The sequence below is a fragment of the Silene latifolia genome, chromosome Y (genome assembly GCF_048544455.1).
Source record: "Silene latifolia isolate original U9 population chromosome Y, ASM4854445v1, whole genome shotgun sequence".
In the NCBI taxonomy this organism is placed as follows: domain Eukaryota; kingdom Viridiplantae; phylum Streptophyta; class Magnoliopsida; order Caryophyllales; family Caryophyllaceae; genus Silene; species Silene latifolia.
The window spans coordinates 231017791-231037199 of record NC_133538.1 but is presented as its reverse complement, the minus strand read 5'-3'; positions in this window follow the sequence as shown (position 1 = coordinate 231037199).

Sequence of the window (19409 nt, the reverse complement as noted above, 5' to 3'; positions counted from 1 at the left end):
ATTTGGAGTGGATTTGAAACCGGGTACGGGACCAATCTCTAAGGCCCCGTACCGGATGGGTCCAAAGGAATTGGAGGAGTTAACGAAGTAACTTTGGGAATTGGCAGATAAGGGTTATATTAGACCGGCTGTTTTTGCATAACTCCTCTCCCCGGACACTACAAAGGATATAATCCGTCCAATCACAAATTCGGTTCAAGTTACGCCACTCCTCGTTTACCTCCACACCTATCCATTCCCACACTTCCTGCACAAAATGGCACCAAATCAGAGCATGGGCATCGATTTACACTTCTCTTTGGCATCTAAAATAGGTAGGATACGCTTCTGAAACTCGTCTTTGGATATTTGCAGCACACGGTAATGCCCCCTTTAAAGCTCGCCATAAAAAGCTTCTGACTTTCGGGGGGATTTGAAGCTGAGCTGCCATACACTACTCCATTGACAGGTGCTCGCGCTTGAGTTTCCTTGACCCTCCCTTTGTTCTTTAACCCATCGAATGAAATAGTATCCGGTTTTAACAGAGTATCGTCCATTCTTAGCATAGTGCCATATCAACATGTCCTCATTATCTCCTTCACAAAAAGGAATTATTTGATTTTCGTTTGCTTCGAATTCCGGTAAATGTTGATTCAATTTATCCCTATTCCATCTCTTCGGTGCTTCGAGAATCCAATTCGCCACTGTACTCTGCTCTTCTCCTCCTCGTGATGAAACAATTCGAAAACTTGGACACTTCGTCGTCCACGGGTCTCGCCAGAACTGGACTCTTTTCCCGTCCCCTATAAGCCATCTACTACCTTCTCGAAAAAACCACTTCGCCTCCATTAAACTTCTCCACACATATGATGGATGATGTCCTATAAATTATCAGATGCATTCTTTTATAACATGCATTTTCCAATAATTACTCCAAATTAAAATTGAATCAACACCATGGATTATTTTCAGATCGCTTACTGATGTTCTAACATAATTATCAATTGTACCATTTGATGAATGATGATCCTCACTTACTGTACAATGTTTATTAATAAAAACTTCATGATTCCGATCTCTGTCTATCAAAAGCATAAATATCATTGTTTTTAATAACAAAAGCAATGTTACTACTGTAATGTTAAATAAGATCGACATACCTATGCATCAACCAATATCATTTCCAGTCCATAAATTTCACCCTTGATCCTATGATTTTCCCGAATTCATAAGCAGACTACACGAACTCCCATCTCCATATTGCGAAGTACTTGGCCAATTTAGTGTTTTTTGTCGAAGTAATTTGGGTAGCCATTTTCTCAATTTTGTGATCAGTTATTTAGCAAAAAAATGAGGAGTTGTGATCAGTTATTTAACAAACACGTGCACAATAGTTGGGCTTTTGGTGAACTGCTGTTGCAAATCATGGGGATCATGGCTTTTGACTTGTGAGATGTTGCACGCAGTTAGAGCATCTCCAATGGACAGCTACAACACGTTGTAGCTTGATTTGCCAATACGGTTTTTTAAGCTATTTTGCTCTTCGACTACATACCGCTCCAGTCGTTGGCTACAACACTTTCTAGCTTTATAGGTCCTACAATAGAATTTTCCTCCAATTATAAATTTTGCTTTTTATTTTATTTTTAATTTTTAAAACCAAGCTACATGCTTGGTAGAGTTACAATGCTCATAAGCTACATCAATCTTTCCTCACTCCAATGGTAAGCTACTTGCTTGCTATTTTATAAAAATTGCAAGCAAGTCCTTAGAGCAAACCATTGGAGATGCTCTTATTGTACAAATGAGTGTAATAGTATTTTAGTATGTATATGTATATACGGTGGATTAATATGAAGCTGACACGTCATCTTTTGTGCACTTTTTAACGGTTACCGGTTGTTGGTTTAATAGATAATATAGATAGATATAGATAGATAGATAGATTGCAAAAGCTACGTAAATAAAGAAAAATTGATTTTCAATGTATCAATTACTCATGGACACTAAAGAAGAGGAATTGAATAAAAAATATGAAATTAAGTACCTGATCTAATATAACTTTGATTGCAAAGCGCGACTGATTTGCTACTTTCAATACCACAATAGATACAATGATGATATGTGCGATTTAGAATTGTGAAGCTTAGGAACTTGGATGATTCATTGAATTATGAAAGGTGTTTTTTCAATTTGGGGAAGTGTGAAGACAGAGACATGTGAGAGTAAAAAGATTTGATTACATGCATTATTTTTTCACAAATTTTCATTATAGACGGACACTATTCGACTATACGTATAAACGGATACCATTTTTCCTCATAAAATACCCATTTGCCACAAAGTGGGAAGCACATGGGGGGTGCCCCACCTTGTCCCCCTACCCATTTTATTAGAGGTCTTTACCCGTCAATACGCCCCACTCGTCTATACCAAGACCTATTGTTATTTTTTTCGTGTGTTTTTTATTTAAACAGAGCCCTTGGTCTTATTAAATCTAACGATCCTTAAATACGAGAGTAACTCACGAAAAGTGGCAAACTCACCGGATCTAATGAGTCCAACATGTGCCATTGAGTCCATAAGTCCCTCTAAGGGCCATTGGATGGACTCAATGGATGGTTGAGATGAATTTGATTAAAGGCCATTAAAAAGAAAAGGAAAAAAATGTGGATGGTTGGATTGAGATGGGTGGTTGAGATTGAAAATTACCAAAAAAAATTACCACTAATCAAATTTCTATACACTAATTAATTTTTCTTTCTCTCTCTAGCCCCTAATTAATCAGTTTTAAGTTTCAGATTTCAGAAGTGTAAATGTAATGTTGTATGAGTTTTACAAGTGTAAATGTGATGTTTTACGAGTTTAAATGTAACATTTTAAGAGTGTAAAATTTATTTTTGGTGACGGAAATTTTGAATTTATAAAATTTTAAAATTTTACAAGTGTAAATGTGATGTATTACGAGTGTAAATGTAACATTTTAAGAGTGTAAATTTGATTTTTTGTGACGGAAATTTTGAATTTATATAATTTTAACATTTTACAAGTGTAAATGTGATGTTTTACGAGTGTAAATGTAACATTTTAAGAGTGTAAATTTGATTTTTTGTGACGGAAATTTTGAATTTATATAATTTTAACATTTTACAAGTGTAAATGTGGTGTTTTACGAGTGTAAATGTAACATTTTAGGAGTGTAAATTTGATTTTTTGTGACGGAAATTTTGAATTTATATAATTTTGACATTTTACAAGTGTAAATGTGATGTTTTACGAGTGTAAATGTAACATTTTAAGAGTGTAAATTTGATTTTTTGTGACGGAAATTTTGAATTTATATAATTTTAACATTTTACAAGTGTAAATGTGATGTTTTACGAGTGTAAATGTAACATTTTAAGAGTGTAAATTTGATTTTTTGTGACGGAAATTTTGAATTTATATAATTTTAACATTTTACAAGTGTAAATGTGATGTTTTACGAGTGTAAATGTAACATTTTAAGAGTGTAAATTTGATTTTTTGTGACGGAAATTTTGAATTTATATAATTTTAACATTTTACAAGTGTAAATGTGATGTTTTACGAGTGTAAATGTAACATTTTAAGAGTGTAAATTTGATTTTTTGTGACGAAAATTTTGAATTTATATAATTTTAACATTTTACAAGTGTAAATTTGATGTTTTAAGAGTGTAAATGTAACATTTTAAGAGTGTAAATTTAATTTTTTAGTCAATTTGAAGGTTTTAGAGTGTAACTTTAGTCCTTTGAGTGTGAATTTGGTCTTTTATAAGTGTAACTTTGTCCTTTACGAGTAAAACTTTACTCCGACTACCAAAAAACGCCACCATCATCGTCCTCTCCCACCAACTCATATCCACAAAAATATATGAGTGCAAATTTATATAATTTTAATGAGTGTAAATGTAAAGAAATACAAGTGTAAATGTAAAGAAATACGAGTGTAAATGTTAAGATATATGACTGTAAATGTTAAGAAATATGAGTGTAAATTTAAAGAAATACGAGTGTAAATGTGAGGAAATACAAGTGTAAATTTAAGAGAAATATGAGTGTAAATGTGAGGAGATACAAGTGTAAATTTAAATAAAAACGAGTGTAAATGTGAGGAAATACAAGTGTAAATGTACAAAATATGAGTGTAAATGTTAAGAAATATGAGTGTCAATGTAAAGAAATGTGAGTGTAAATGTAAAAAAATGTGAGTGTAAATCTGAAAAATGCGTGTAAATGTAAGGAAATATGAGTGTAAATGTATAGAAATACGAGTGTAAATGTAAAGAAATTAAATATAAGTGTAAATGTAAAGAAATACAAGTGTAAATGTAAAGAAATATAAGTATAAATGTAAAGAAATATAAGTGTAAATGTAAAGAAATACGAGTGTAAATGTAAAGAAATATGAGTATAATAAATATATTTATTAGATCTAACAATAAAAATCAAGATAATACGATTTTAAATATATAGATGATATTCGAAATCATCAAAAAAAAAAAAATTAAAAACAAACAAGATCAGGACACATTCAAGTGAATGTTGAACCCCACCCACCAACCACTTCTCATTTCCAAAAATAAAGAAAATGATAAAAAAAAAAAAAAAAAAAAAAAACACTACACATTCACGTGAATGTTGAACCCCACCCACCAAACACTTTCTCATTTCCAAAAATAAAGAAAATGATAAAAAAAAAAAAAAAAAACACTACACATTCCCACGTGAATGTTGAACCCCACCCACCAAACACTTTCTAATTTCCAAAAATAAAGAAAATGATTAAAAAAAAACACTACACATTCCCACGTGAATGTTGAACCAAAACCATCAACTACTTCTTATTTCAAAATCACAGAGAAAAAAAAAGAGGAAAAGAGGAGGAGCGGCAGTGGTGGCCGTGAGTGGTGAGTGGAGGAGCTGCAGTGGTGGCCTGAGATCCGGTTTAATGGAGGAAGAGAGGCAGATCTGGTGGTGGTGTTGTGGTCGTCGGGAGAAGGTGTCGTGAGTTGTGGGTCGTGGGGTTGTCGTGGTGGTTGTCGGTCGCGGGGTTATCGTGGTGGTTGTCGTGGGGTGGTTGTCGTGGATCTGGAAAGAGGGGGGCTGCAGTTTTTTTTTGGGTGGTGGTGGTGGCGGCGGTGGGTCGGGTTTAGAAATATGAGGTGACGGTTGTTGTGGTAATGTGGGGTGTTGTTGTGGGCTAAGATGGTGTCGGGTCGAGGTGTTGTTGTGGGCGGTCGGATCTTGGTAATGGTGGTGGTGGCGGCGGTGGGGATGGTGGTGGTGGTGGTGATGGTTGTGGCGGTGGATACACAAAATACCACCCTAGATACACTTGGTATTACTATTGGATACATTTAGTATTACTACTACATACACATGTACCCAGTAGTAATACCAAATGTATCCAGTATTCATACTAAGTGTATCTAGGTAGTTCGTACGGTTGGCACCATAACTCGGTTCGCACGGGATCCCGCATATATATATATATATATATATATATATATATATATATATATATATATATATATATATATATATATATATATATATAGGTCAAGAGTTTATCCAATACACACCCGATAAAAAGTCGACAGTCGAAAATTGAATTTTTTTTACCTCAACTAGTGTGTAACCCGTGCATAAATGCACGGGTATAATCTACAATTACGTGAAAAAAAACCTTTAAATATATAGGTGGTAACTTTCTTATCGTAATCTATAATATAAATCGTTAAATTTTTCATTTAATAATCTAAAAAATTTATTGTACGTTCACTTAACATGTTTAGTCGTTTAGATATATGTATATTTCGTTTATCTTTTGCATAAAATTCTATATAAAATAAAGTTAAACCATACATGCAAACTACGGAGTATGAAATTTGATTATATTTAACGTGAAACTCAAGTTAAAAAAAGTAAAACATTAAATTGACCTTGGCATTACAAATTTTCAAAAACTTTTTTGTATGCTATATTTGTCGCTGTATTAAAAATAAATGCATATGATATCATAATGTAAATTATGTGTAATACTCCATATTTAATAATAATAATAATAATATTTTATTTATACGAGTTATGTTAAGACGGAATAATAATAATAATAATAATAATAACAACAATAACAATAACAATAACAATAACAATAACAATAACAATAACAATAACAATAATAATAATAATAATAATAATACATTATACATGTACTATACTCCCACCATATACATATATACTCCCTTATCCTCATCCACCCAACCCTTATCATTTCATTTATCATTTCCACCACACAAAATTAGAGAGAATCTTAGAGAGAAAGAAGAGAACAAAAGAGCAAAAAGGGAGATCGCCTTTTGTCCCTCCGCCTTAAGATCGTAAGGTAACCCGTCTTATACTAGCCTTTAAATTATTTTATTCATACCGTTGACCCACCTTGATCCCGACTCATCTTTGAACCGTGTCTTTGACCACCGTTGACTGTGTATATGGGGGTTTGACCGAGTTTTAAAATGGGTTTTTGGGGTTTGTGGCGACTCGGGTTAGGGCTTCGGTTTTGGGGGTGTTTCGGGTCGGTTTGGGTCTGGGTCTGGGCAGATCTAGGTCGAGGGTTGAGGGGTGACTTGAGGGGTGGTCATAGGTGGCGGCTAGGGCGGCTGTGGTGGTCGGATAACAGAGGGGAAAAGGAGGTGTAGGGTTGGTTATGGTTTGTAATACCCCGTATTTTAATAATAATTTATAAGAATAATTTATGTAATTTAATAATTGATTAAAGACATTTCTAATAGTAATTATAATAAAGACGTTAAGTAAATAATAAACTAAGTATCTAAGTCGGGAATTGGGTTAAGCTTATAAGTGGATCTTGGGCCGTGTGCCATTGTTAATTAGACCGAAATTTATTAAATTGGTGTGAGTGTAATCGGGATTTATATCGGAAATTAATAATAATATAATATAGAAATAATAATATATCAAAGTAATAATAATTATATCAATAATAAAGTTATGGCAAATAATAAATTAGTAAATATTGTATGAGGAAATCCTATTTCTGGTAAGATTAACAAATAATAATAATAATAATAATAATAATAATAATAATAATAATAATAATAATAATAATAATAATAATAATAATAATAATAATAATAATAATAATAATAATAATAATAATAATAATAATAATAATGTTCCGGGTGTAATTCCGGAGCAGGATTTTTGTCCACGTAAGCTTGTAGAATGATGTCTTTGCTTGACTCTTCCTTTCGCTCTTTCCTGTTTAAGATGAACAAACTGAGGGCTCGGCTTGGTACCGAGCGTACTCACTCCGACGCTCAAGTCAGTAAACTTAAAGAGATTAAGTTGTGTGTTACTTGGCAAAGTATATTGTAGAGAGATAAGGGAGTTTATACCAGATTAATAGTGAGTTTTAGGATGAATTGTGGATCGTTTTCTCAATGAGGATTGAGGAGTATTTATAGACTTTCACCTTTTGTCACGTAGTGGCCAAGTGGCCAAGTGGCTAGCAGGTGGAAAGACTGTTCTACCCTCGGCCGAGGGACCCATGGCAGGCCGGCTGGCCTGGTTGACTCCATGCCGAGGGGACTTGGATGTGAGTACGCTGATATGCCTCCCGGTTGGCTAGTTGCCTAGCCGAGACCCAAGTGACAGGCCGACAGGCTGCGTCGGTTAGGCTTTCTAATACGTTGACTTGCTGTGGATATCTTTGACCTTGCTCAATATGTTGACTCGGTCAGCGGGTGCAGAATATGCCCCATCAATTTGCCCCCAGCGTAGTCTATGCCGTGGTATGGACCTTCGATGAGTGTTAAGCGTATTCTGCGCAAGTTGAACTTCTTCCCCGTCTACTTCTTCCTCGGCTTGGTTCTGTTCAGGCCGTACCATATCCCCCTTCCACATGGATGTGTAATGGACATCCGATGTGGAAAAGAAAATGGCGCTGGCCGAGACCAAGGTTGAGAGTGCCGTTTGTACTTTTGATTGCTCCCGGCCGGTGCTGCTAAGCTTGGTTGATCAGCTGGCCGGTGGCGAGTAGATACCAAGGAGAGTGTCGAAGAAGATTTGTAACTGTTTGTCGATTGACTTTCCGTGGCTGCATGCTTGACACGTGGCTTGGCATTGATTGGTGGACGTTTCATGGGCTTTGCCCTGATTGGTCCGATTCATGGGCTTTGCTCTATAAATAGAGCAGTGTGCCCCGTTTTTTGGCCATCAAACTTCATTTTCTCAAAAAATTTCCCCTCTTAGTTTTTTCGAAGAAATTTCTCTCTAGTCTTCAAAGCGTTACTCGGCGTAGCACTCTTTCCAAGGTAAACAAACAAATTTTTCCAACTTTTAATTGTTAAGTTTTTGTTGTCACTATGTCTTCTGCGGATGCTCAACCCAGTACCTCTGCGCCGGGGGGCGAACCGTCGCGTCCTAATGAAGAGGAGGCACTGGTTGTCACCCCGATAGGGTTAGGGGGTCCCAAGCCGCTTTCTCCTGAAATTGATGAGCAATTTTTGGAGGGTTTTGATGATGACGATGATGAGGCGACCCCTTCTGTCGTAAAGAGGCCGTATTTCTCGTGGCACGGCGACGCCTGTTCGATCGATCCTGATCGTGCTTGGACGAACAAGTTCGCCAGTTGCTCCGGTTCTGACCTTTTTGAGGTTCATTACTCCTTCGGCAGGGGGTATAAAATAATTGTCCTTGAGGAGGGTCAGGCCGTCTGTTGCCCTCCCGAGGGTTGTATCGGCGTATACATCAGACACCTGGAGTATGGGCTCCGGTTTCCTCTGAATGAATACGTTGCTGCCATAATTAAAGCCATGAATGTCGCCGTGGCCCAACTGCATCCGTTGGCCATCAGGACGATTATTGGCTTTGTATGGTTGTGTCTTTTTAAAGGGGAGGCCCCAACGTTGAACCTATTCCGCCGGCTCCACCATCTTCGGCAGACTACCCTAGGTGGCCCGGGGTGGTATAGCATACAGACCGAGGCGGGTTATGTTACCGTTTCCAAGTTGACATCTTGCAAGGACTGGAAGGGGCGGTGGGTATACGTTGAGGTTCCGGAGGACTACTCGCTGCCCCGGTCCTTTCAGAGCCGCGTCAATTTGCGGTGTGAGAATCAAGGGGAGCATGACAAATATGTCTCCCGGAGTAAGCTTAAGATGGACGCCAGCAGGGTCTATCTTAATGAGGATGAAACGCGGGCAATGAGGTTGTTTGAGGCTGAGAAGGATGGCACGCCGAAGGGATGGATGCGCCCGACGCAGATCGTTCTTCAGGATGAGCTGCTCTGCCGCGTCGGCCTCATACTGGCCCTCAGCCAGGGTGAGTGGGGTCGGTATGAGGCCCATCTTTGCTTTTTATGTTTCTGTATTTGAACCTTGATTTATTTCTTTTGCTTAACTCCTGCTTCGTTTCTTTTGCAGACCGATTTGGCCCGGAACTGCCTGTCTCCGTCCTCAAGAGGTTGGGACTTGACGAGAACGGGAGAGTTGTTGAGCTTCATCCTAAGGCCGCGCCACGTGATCGCAGACCGGCCCCTCACGAACTTATGGAGCAACAGTTGAAGGCACTGGATGTGGCGGCGGCTTAAGCGCAGATTGCCGGTAACGTGCCGCGCCGGAGACCGAAGACAACGTCTACGGCGGTAACGGCGTCAGCTCCAGCTCAACCTTCAATCCTCGTAACCCAAAAGGAGCAGGTGGTCGTCGTTGATGTTGAAGAGGTGGTCACCATTGCGGAGGGTCCTCCTCCTTCAATTAAGAGAAAAGAGGCAACGCCTTTCGCCGCCATTACCGATCCGGAAAGAAAAGGGGTCACCGGCCCTCCAACCAAGAAGGCCAAGGTACGGGTACGGATCTAACCTATGGCTCGGATTTAGCGGGTTCATTAGGCATTCCCGATGACGGGCTCTCGACATGTCAATGAATGTTGACATGGATGCTTTGTCTAGGTTTTTGTAGATCGGCGCCGCCGGGCTGTCGCTCATCGAACGGCAATTGGAGAAGCGGCCTGTGCGGACGGGCGATAAAAATGCCGCCGTCGACTCCTCATCCCTCGAAGCCTTCCCCGCCCGGCTTAGGGCGGAAGGCATAAGGTTGTCCAAGAAGTCGGCGAAGTGGGTGAACTAGCCGCGCTCATATTATGGAGCAAGAAAAGGTCATGGTGAAGCTCGCCCCGCGCTTGAACGGCTTAGGCTCGAGCTTGTCGCCTCTAAGAAGGAGGCCGAGAGGTCGAAAGAGGACTTCCAGGCCGCCAAAAATGATTTCCTCGCTGAGCGAAAGCTTAGGGAGGACGCTGAGAAGGTGGTCCTAGCCGAGAGGGCCAAGGCTGAGGCTGCATTGCCTGATGCCGCTAAGCTGCGGGAGGAGCGGGACAAATTTCAGGGCGGCTATAACGCCGTGGTTAGGCAGAAGGAGAGATGGAAGACCTTGCATTCGGCTGAGGCGAAGGAGCACAAGAACACAAAGGCCATCCTTGCCTAGAGGGAGGAGGACATTGAGACGCTGAAAAATGTCATCATCCCTGACATGTGTGCCCAGTACCAGGACCAGGCCGAAGATGCTACCAGGGATGTAATTAAAGAGCTCCTTCTTGAAGGCTCCTTCCCGTGGAAAAATTTCGACCGGCTTCTTGATGAGAAGGCGGCTGCTGCGGAGGCAAAGGCGGCGGAGAAGGCAAAGGCGGCGAGGGCCGCTGAAGAGGCTGCGGAGAAGGCGGCCCGGGATGCTAAGGTGAAGGCGGCCAGGGAGGAAGCTGAGAGGGCAAAGGCAGGTGAAGCTGCCAAATCGGCTTCTGGGCCTCTCAATGATGGTGATGCTGCTACTGCTGCCGGTGGCGAGCAGAAACAAGCATAGGGAGACGGGCGGTCGTCACCAGATTCACCCGGCCCTTCGACGGCTTCACTGTTCGGGGCCAACTATTGAGCCTTTCCTCCCTGCCATCCTTTTGGCGCTTTCAAGTCTTATGTCTGTAACCTTTTGTTGTACCTTTTGTTTTTTTTTTAAACTTTGGTAGGTTGTGTTTAGGCTATCCCTACGGGGACGGCCGTCGACTTTGTTGTGCTTCACCTGTAAACAATTTTCAATAAATTTTGTTTATTTTGCCTCCATTAAGTTGTCTTCTTACGTTTCAACATATTGAGTGCTTTTTCGTTTTTACTTTCGGCTTGGCTGAGGCAGTTAGAAGGCGCATCTCAATTGTACTTAAACGTTTTTAAACATGTTGGCATGTCGGTCGCTTCCTCCTCCACTCCCGGTCTTAGCCGGAGCGAACAGATTTGCACTTCCCAACCGCCGTTGATAAGCCCATAATTATATGTGTTTTTATCCCATATCCGTATATTGTTAGTGTCGTCTTTTGCATTATTTGAGCTAAATTATTATATATTCGTTAATTTCAAGATTAATTACTGTTATTATTATTTTGAATGCAAATGGGCTTATTTAATGTGTTTTGATATAGCAGATTATAAGACGGAAAAGAATGGGCCGAATGACGCGCTTAATGGATCAAAAGTATGAAGCAAGTATGTGTAAAACGGACCAAGAGAACAAAATAAGAACGAAACAAAGTAAATAAAGAAACACGCAAGCAGGCACGTACGTAATTATTAATTAATCACGAGATCGCGGCCCATGAAATGAAGAGGTAGATTTCACGTTGACTTGGAGTCAAGAATCAAACAAGTCAGCAAATGTTAGATTAAAGAGTAGAATTTGGGAAAGAAGCGGACGAAGGTCAGAAGCTGCTGAGCGAAAGATTATCCATGGGCACTCCGTCTCCAACTCAAATTCAATCTCTATCTCTTACCTTAATTCAATCACAAACTCTATGCTATTGCTGCAAAAATTTGTTCCCAAATCTGTCACGAAGACCGACTTTGATCGAGTATAAATACCCGGTTCCTTAACCCTATAAGCAAGCAATTACCCACATATTTCCCAGAAATTGAGCGATAAAGTGAGACGGTCTTCTACCTAAACTATGAGGCGAGAGCTAAAAGGAGACAATACTCCGGCGTAGTCTTAGTACACGGCGGCGTAAGGGCGGATTCTAGTTCAATTGGAGGTGCGACATCCGAAGGTTGTGCGACGGATTCCGGGCTACAAAATAAGTTCTCTTTTTACTAATCTTGTACCTAGTTTATGGTTGATTTTCGTTATGAAATTTTAGTACCTGAAACTGATTGTTATCCGTCTGACTTGAATTATTGGTATTTCAGTTTAGCTCGTTTTAATGTCAAGGTCCAATCTTTACTCATAATTTGTTATCTTATTGTGATTTTTGATTGTCTCGGATGCTAATTGCGTAAGTTCGGCTTAGTTCAATTTGCGTAATACGAGTGGCAACTAATTTTACTTAATGGTCTGCGAACGGTCTTAGGTAAGATTAGGAGTAAGAACTGAATCTATTAGTTTATAAGCGGTGACGTCACTTAGAGACTAATAGGGTTAATGATGTATTCTTAGTTCAGTAAGGCTACTAATCCGGTCTTTAGTAGGGTGCGACAAACTTACATCAATCGGTTAGTTAAGAATCGGCCTAGGCTTAGTTCAGGTCGGTTGTACTCTAAGAGAATATAGGGAATTTTTGTTATCTTAAATTCCGCAGTTAACCTACTAATTATATCATGATTATAAACGATATCAATTGTTTATAGGACTAGAATTACTATACTGGAAGTATGAGTGTGGTACTTGTTCACTTATAAATAATAGCTCCTTAGTATTTAGTTTTAGTTCCATTAGTTTAATAGCTCGAAACTTCAAAACAACCCCCTTAATCGTACATAATGTTAATAGCCGTAAATACGTAACTTATGGTATATATATGTAAGTTAGTAGATAATAATACTAGATAGTTAATTAGTTTTCCAATCTCTCCGTGGGATCGACCCTACTTATCCTTTACTATGTTTATATTTTTGAGGTTAAGATAGGTTTATAAATTACTAATTTGTATACGCTTGACGACACGTATCAGCCGTTGTGAACATGTTAGCGTATCGGTCGTTGTGTCCCCGTCACTCCCGGCTTTGGCCGAGGCAATCGAGGTTACGGCTCGACAGCGTTCGTATCTGTAGACATATTGATCGCTTCCTCTGCCACTCCCGGATTGGCCGAGGCGGTCAGATTTGCGTTTCTCAACTGTACTTATACGTTCCTAAGCATGTTGGTCGCTTTCGCGAGTATCAACTGCCATTGTAGTGACTGCCCGGCCTTGGCCGTGGCGTCTACTCGTGACTGCCCGGCGTTGGCCGCGGCGTCTACCTTGGTACGACTACGGAGGGGACAAGCATTTCAAATGGAAAACTTGGATCACTCTTCATAAGGTATAATCAAGCGTTGGGGTGCCCACAATGGTCTCGGACACCTCCGCCGCTATACGAAGTATTTCCTTAGGTTGTCTGTGTTCCAATGGCTCATCAGAGGAACACCCTCCATGTCTGTCAGCCGGTATGTCCCCGGCCTCATTTCTTCAACCACCTTGTAGGGTCCTTCCCAGTTGGCCGTCATTTTACCATGGATGTTTCCTTTGTTGGTTGCGGCCGATTTTCTTAGGACTAGATCTCCTACTCTTAAGTCCCTTTTGTGAACCCTACGGTTGTATGCTCTTTTCATCCGGTTTTGATATACTGCCAAGTTAAGCCGTGCCGTGTCTCGACTTTCTTCGACCAGGTCTAGGGAGGCTCTCAGGCCTTCCTCATTTTCGACTGGGTCAAAGGTTTGCGTTCTGAATGTCGGCACCGCTGCTTCAATTGGCAGGACGGCCTCAGACCCATAGACAAGGTGGAATGGACTGTACCCCATTGCTTCTTTCTCCGTGGTTCTAAGGGACCACAGGACGCCGGGTAGTTCATCAGCCCACCTTCCCTTTAGATCTTCAACCTTCTTTTTCAGCCCGTTTAGGATTGTTTTATTAGCTGCTTCCGCCTGCCCGTTGCTCTGAGGGTGGCAGACGGAGGAGTATGCAAATTTGATACCGAGCTCCTCCAATCAGTTCATTACCATGTCGCTCCAAAAATCTCGGCCGTGGTCAAATACCATGACTTGGGGCAACCCAAATCGAGTTATGACGTTCTCCCAAATCACCTTTCTTACGGCCGCCGTGGTCTTGGCAAGTACCGCGACAGCCTCGACCTATTTGGTGAAGTAGTCAACGGCGACGATTAGGTACTTCCTTCCTCCGGAGGCCGTCAGAAATGGCCCTAATAAATCCATCCCCCACTGTGCAAATGGTAGGGGGCTAAGCACTGGTTGCAAGTCTCGGGAAGGTGCGTGTATCACCGGAGCATGCATCTGACAATTCTTGCACTTCTTGGTCTTAACTCTGGAATCTTCAAGCATGGTAGGCCAGAAGTAGCCGGCTCGGAGAGCTTTGTGGGCTAGCGTTCTTGCCCCCATGTGATGTCCACAGATGCCTTCGTGAATCTCTGTCAGTATGAGCTCCGCGTCCTACCGGGCCGACACATTTCAAAAGTGGTCTTATCACGGACCTTCTGTATAGTTCTCCTTCGAACACCAAGTACCTTGCGGCGATCCTCTTTATCTTCTGAGAGAGACTGCGGTCCTCCGGTAACTCTTTTGATAGTTTGTATTTCATTATCGGAGTCATCCACGTCGTCTCGGCTTCGATGTCGCCCACCATGCCGACGGTCTCAGTGATGCTTTTAGCATTCCGATATCCACCAAAGCACGGTTCGATCGACATTCTTGATGCTTGAACTTGCAAGTTTTGAGAGAGCGTCGGCTCGGTTGTTCTCGGACACTGGGACACATTGTATTTGGAAAGATTTCAATTTTGCAGTGTCAGCTTTGACCCTTTCCAGGTATCTCACCATCCCGTCGTCTCGAGCCTCATACTCTCCTCTGATTTGATTGGTCACTAGGAGTGAATCTGTCTTCAACACAATATGCTCCGCCCCGGCAGCTCTAGCTAACTCGACTCAGCGATTATCACCGCCTCATATTCGGATTCGTTGTTTGAGGCCGAGAAGGTAAACTTCAAGGCGTACTCAAACTCGTCCCCGTTAGGGCTGGTGATAAGGATGCCGGCTCCTGAGCTGTTTGCCGTGGAGGACCCGTCGGTGTATACTTCACACACACCGGGATGTGATTCTTCTTGATAAGTGCACTCGACCAGGAAGTCTCCAAGTGCCCGCCCCTTTATCGAAGGCCTCGGCTTGTAATGAATGCCGAAGCCGGATAGCTCCACTGCCCATTTGATAAGTCGGCCGGATTTTTCGAATTTTTCCAATGCTTTTTCCAATGGCTGGTCGGTTAAGACCGTCACGGGATGTGCGTCGAAGTAGGGTTTTAACTTCCTTGCGGCAACGACGACGGCGAAGGCCGCTTTTTCAATCAGTGGGTAATTTCTTTCGGCGGGCGGCGGTGTATGGTGATAAAGTAGATTGGGTGTTCTTGCTTGTTTTCTTTCTCGACGATTACAAGATCGACCGTGGCCGAGGTAACTGCTAAATATAGGTATAGCGTCTCCCACAGCGTCGGCCTGGACAGGGTCGGGAGAGTTAGTAGGTGGGCTTTCAGTTGTTTGAAAGCCGCACTCGGTTCCCTCCCCCAGCAAAAGTCTTTATTCCCCTTCAACACTTTAAAGAATGGGGTGCTCTTGTCGGCCGACCGAGAGATGAAGCGGGCGAGAGCCGCCATCCTCCCGGTCAGCATCATAACCTCTTTTCAATTCCTTGGCTCCGGCAGGTCTAATATTGCTTTGATCTTCTCTGGATTGGCATCAATTCCCCTGGCGCTGACAAGTACGCCGAGGAACTTGCCAGCCCGGACCCCGAAGTTGCATTTCATTGGGTTAAGCTTCATCTTATATTTCCTTAGTGAACAAAATGTTTCGCTCAAATCGGCCAAGTGCTCGCTGTTAGACTTGCTTTTTACAATAGCATCGTCGACGTAAGCCTCGATGTTTCGCTCTTTTTGATCTTGAAACACTTTGTCCACCAGCCTAGTGTAAGTTGCGCCAGCGTTTTTCAAACCGAACGGCATCATTTTATACATGTATGTGCCGTGTATGGTGATGAATGCGCACTTAGGCATGTCTTCCTCGGCCATGAATACTTGATGGTATCCCGAAAAGGCGTCTAGCAGGCTCAGTATAGTGTAGACTGCCGTTGCGTCAATTAAACTATCTATTCGAGCCAAGGGATAGCAATCTTTAGGGCATGCTTTATTAAGATTTGTAAAATCAACACACATCCTCCACCCCCCTGATGACTTCTTTACCATTACAATGTTTGCTAGCCACTCAGGGTAAGTACAAGGCATGATAAAGCCCGCCTCTAATAGTTTGTCTACCTCGGCCTTGATGGCCTCATCCTTTTCGTCCGAGGAGTTCCTCATCTTCTGCTTGACAGGGCGAGCGGTGGAGAGTACGTTTAGCTTGTGAACGATCACCTCCCGGCTTACGCCTGGCATCTCGGCGGCTGAATACGCGAAGACGTCTTTGTTCTTCCTCAGCAGGTCTAGAAGATCAACTCTGAATTTTGGCTCCAGGCCGACACCGACAGTTACGGTGCGCCCTGGGTCAATTTCCACTTCCTCGTTCTGGGCTCTTTCGACCACGCCGACGTTTTTGGTGCTCATCGGATCACCCTCCTATTGTAAGGATGGGCTCTTCCTTTTCTCTGATATTTTCGCCACTTTGAGGGATTGCATGTTGCACCCTCTGGCAGATATTTGGACATTGACGATTTCGTCTCTTTCGTCCTTTGAGACGAGCTTTTGCACTTCCCCCCGGTCCGAGACATACATCAATGTCAGGGCCTGGATGGACATCACTGCATCGACCTCGCTCAAAGTGACTCGGCCTATGAGAACATTGTAGGCAGACGAACCATCAATGACCACGAACTCGGATAAAACATTCTTGGCCGCATCGGCTTGGCCAAACATCACCGGCAGTCTGATTGACCCCAGGGGTACCAGGCCGGCCCCGGAGAAGCTGTATAGCGGGTTGGTGCAGGGGCTCAGGTCTTCAATCTTCAGACCGAGATTGAGAAAGCACTCCCTGAACATGATGTTTTTGTAGGCGCCTATGTCAATCAGGCACCTTTTGACCAAGTGGTTGGCTATGTCTAAGTAGACTACGAGCGGGTCGCTGTGCGGAGCGATGACACCTTCGTAGTCCTTCTTTCCGATGGTTATATCGGGGACGGTGGAAGCGGGGATCGATGTTTTGGGCACAAAGTTGATGGCTTGGTATAGCTCATTCAGGTGCCGTTTGTGCCCATTAGCTGACCCACCGTTCTCGTTTCCTCCGGTTATAACCTGGATCACTCCCATCCTCTGGAATACTGATTTTCTGTTCGCCCCGTCGGAGCTTGTTTCCGGGCCTCCAGCTACATACTTGCTGAGGGCCCCTTTTCGGATTAGCTCTTCGATGGCGTTCCTCAAATGCCGACAGTTGTCGGTCTTATGGCCGGTGACACGTCTGTCGCGTACCTGTCAAAAATAACCAACTGGTTCTAACTAATATAGCTAGGGAAGTCGGGTCGAATCCACAGAGAGGTAGAAATTTGTCGGCTGAATTTAAGTTCGTCTAAGTAACCAATTTGGGGGGTTATAAAATGTGATTTCTAAACTAAGAGAATAAGGAAAAGTGAAATAAAAGGAAGGAGTTTAACAGATAAAGGAGAATAGCTAAGACAAACGGTTCACTATAATCATCTGGTCGAGTAATCTAGGTCCCAGGTCAATGCAGTGCGTCTAAGGGGTAGCGAACGTCACCTTTCGGTCCTTAATTCACCCTAAAGTGTAAACAGTTTAACTTTCGCCCTCGCTGCAATACTCTATTGTTCGCTACTAGTCTGCCTCTTCCAACCTTTCGGTCCAGGTCAAGGTCCACTAAGAATAAGGGTCTAATTGCGTCGACTCAATTAGGCAATTACAATTATTTGTAGCACTTAAACAACAAAGACAGATCGGCATTAACCTAGTAGATCGATTACTCTCCTTCAAATTATGGATCCCCTATAGTCTTAGCATAGGGAAATTAGCTACTCATAATCGTCGGATTAACAATTACAATAACTAAATAATTAAAACTAAGCATGATGAATAAACTATTAAGAGACTGATTGAACAATTATAAAGCAAAGTGAAAAAGGAATTAAAAGCAAGAAATACGATTAAGAAATAAACTAGATTGATAATACCGAATCCGAGTAACAAATGTCGAAAATAGAGATCCAAAGAACAGTGATAGAAGTAGCAGTCCAAAATGTACGTAGTCAAGAGATGGGAGTAACGTGATGTTCTCCTCAGTCTTATACTGAAAAATCGCTTTAAACCTAATCTATGGACTAATTACAAAAGCCCATAAAAGATTAGGCGGAAATAAGCTAAAAGCACACGAAAACCCCTCGATCGAGTAGAAAGTTTACTCGATCGAACGCTAATCACTCGATCGAGCTAGAACAACCTCTCGATCGAGCACTGCTTGCAGAACTTCCTCGATCGACTCCTTTAAACTGGTCGATCGACCAATCTTGAGTGTGTAGAGCATTCGATCGAGCAGTAGACTACTCGATCGAGCTATATAGGCATGTTAGGACTTGAATTGCTTCCCGAACTCAGCTCACGCGTCTTCCGAATGTTAAATGTCCAAGCTCCAGCTCCTTATTTTCCATGAATGCATACAATTGGGACAATTAAGGCTCGATTTAGCTCCTCTTCGATCAATTCCTGCAAATTACAACAAACGGACCAAAGTAGAATATTCGGGGTATTTGTAGCCGATGCTACATAAAAAGCATAGAAATACGTCTTTGAAATAGACTAAAAAGACTATACATTAGGCACGTATCAAATCTCCCCAAACCAAACCTTTGCTTGTCCCCAAGCAAATATGAATGCAACTAAGGGTGAACAATGGAACGGGACCAACGCATCAGCTACAAATCATCCACTAGAACCAGTTTAATGCAACAAAATGACAAAATGGCAACCGAAAAGTGCAAACGAGTTAAATTAATGTTTCAAGCTTACTGAACCGTCGACCTTGCAAGACTCAAAGATGTCGGACTCTCACGGGTCGCTCGTCACTCAAAAACAGGCACAGGTGAGTATAAACGTGAAAGATAGGAAAGAATCAGACACTCACCTAACTCGACCTATAAGAACATGCATGCAGTTAACATGAATAAAGTCTCTACAACCGTACATATGCATTCCAACCATACTAATGACCAAGACACGTGCCGAGGACTTACATTGGGTCAGTGAGGTAATGGGTAAGAAGGGGCTAAAATGAATTTGGATGTGTGGGGTTAATAGCCAGGCTAGCAACAGCGAATCCAAATATAGACTACATCCCAACTTCGTACTCATAACAGCAAGATGAAACGGTGCAAAATTATGC